General features: G+C 49.6%; 1 pseudogene; it reads left to right on the top strand.

Annotated features, from left to right (window-relative positions):
• The first annotated feature begins 520 nt into the window (after positions 1 to 520).
• On the top strand, positions 521 to 1373 carry LOC121140567 (annotated as a pseudogene).
• Positions 1374 to 1665: the final 292 nt, after the last annotated feature.

Genomic DNA, 1665 nt, shown 5'->3' with positions numbered 1-1665 from the left:
CCTGATCTACAGAGTGAATTCCAGGACTGGTCCAAAACAATACAGAGAAACCCTGTCTCAAAAAAAAAAAAAAAAAGAAAAAAAAAGAAATTAAGCCTCAAAAAATTGGAAATTAGGAAAGATATCTTGCTATCTTTGAATGATTTTCAGAAGTTTTGGGGAACTATTCAATAGTTATAATCTTATTTCAAAGTGCCTACTGGAGATTTGGAACCTTTAAGCAACATTCTAAAAGGGGACAGTGATCCCAATTCACCTACACATTTAACTGAAGAGATAGACAGGTTCTCTCACAGGTTGGGAATTCTATCCAATATCAGAAAGTATGCTATATCAGCTATGCAAAACCATGAGAAGCTTTTATACTTCCTGTAAGAATTCAGGCATTATGCTGGCCTGCCCCTATCACCTGGCAGAACGCACTCAGGAGGTACCCCCTGGTCAGCTCAAGGTTCTATGGAGGTGCAAGGGACCCCTTTAAGAGAAAGACCCCGCTTCTTCTACTTCAGGAAAACACCAAATGGCGGATGATGCCGGTGCAGCGGGAGGGCCTGGAGGCTCGGGGGCCCGGGATTAGGCTTCCTCGGAGGCTTCGGCAGTGGCCTTAGGGGCCGCAGTCGTGGTTGAGGCCGTGGCCGTGGTCGAGGCCGCGGGGCTCGTGGAGGTAAAGCCGAAGACAAGGAGTGGATAAACGTCACCAAGCTGGGCCGCCTGGTTAAGGACATGAAGATCAAGTCCCTGGAGGAGATCTACCTGTTCTCCCTGCCCATTAAGGAATCCGAGATTATTGATATTTTTCTGGGCGCATCTCTAAAGGATGAAGTTCTAAAAATCATGCCAGTACAGAAGCAGACTCGGGCTGGCCAGCGCACCAGGTTCAAGGCTTTTGTCGCTATTGGGGACTACAACGGTCATGTTGGTCTTGGTGTGAAGTGCTCCAAGGAGGTAGCCACAGCCATCCGGGGGGCCATCATCTTGGCTAAGCTTTCCATTGTCCCTGTGCGGAGAGTTACTGGGGGAACAAGATTGGCAAGCCCCACACTGTCCCGTGCAAAGTGACGGGCCGCTGTGGCTCTGTGTTGGTGCGTCTCATCCCTGCCCCCAGAGGCACTGGCATCGTCTCGGCTCCTGTGCCCAAGAAGCTACTGATGATGGCCTGTATTGATGACTGCTACACGTCAGCCAGGGGCTGCACTGCCACCCTGGGCAACTTTGCCAAGGCCACCTTTGATGCCATCTCCAAGACCCCTGACCTCTGGAAAGAGACTGTGTTCACCAAGTCTCCTTATCAGGAATTCACGGACCATCTTGTGAAAGCCCACACCAGAGTCTCTGTTCAGAGGACCCAGGCTCCAGCTGTGGCCACCACATAAGGGTTTTCATACAAGAAAAATAAAGTGAATTAAGTCTGTTAAAAAAAAAAAAGAGAAAGACCCCACCCACCTAATGGTCTTTTTTGCCTGCTCATCTCTTTATGCTCTTTCCCGCTCTTCTTTTTCCACTCTTTCCTGCTCCCTTTCCTGGTGTTTCCCCTGGGCAGACGTCCAGGGGAAACACTGGACCTGTCTCCCTCTTCTCTCTTGCCTCCCCCTCTTCCCATTTTTCTTTTCCTTCCCCCTTCCATCTCTGTTCCCAGTTGGCCAACACCTATCCCTCACTTTGATT

The sequence above is a fragment of the Mesocricetus auratus genome, unplaced genomic scaffold (genome assembly GCF_017639785.1).
Source record: "Mesocricetus auratus isolate SY011 unplaced genomic scaffold, BCM_Maur_2.0 Super-Scaffold_100004, whole genome shotgun sequence".
In the NCBI taxonomy this organism is placed as follows: domain Eukaryota; kingdom Metazoa; phylum Chordata; class Mammalia; order Rodentia; family Cricetidae; genus Mesocricetus; species Mesocricetus auratus.
This window is presented reverse-complemented; position numbering and strand designations above follow the sequence as displayed.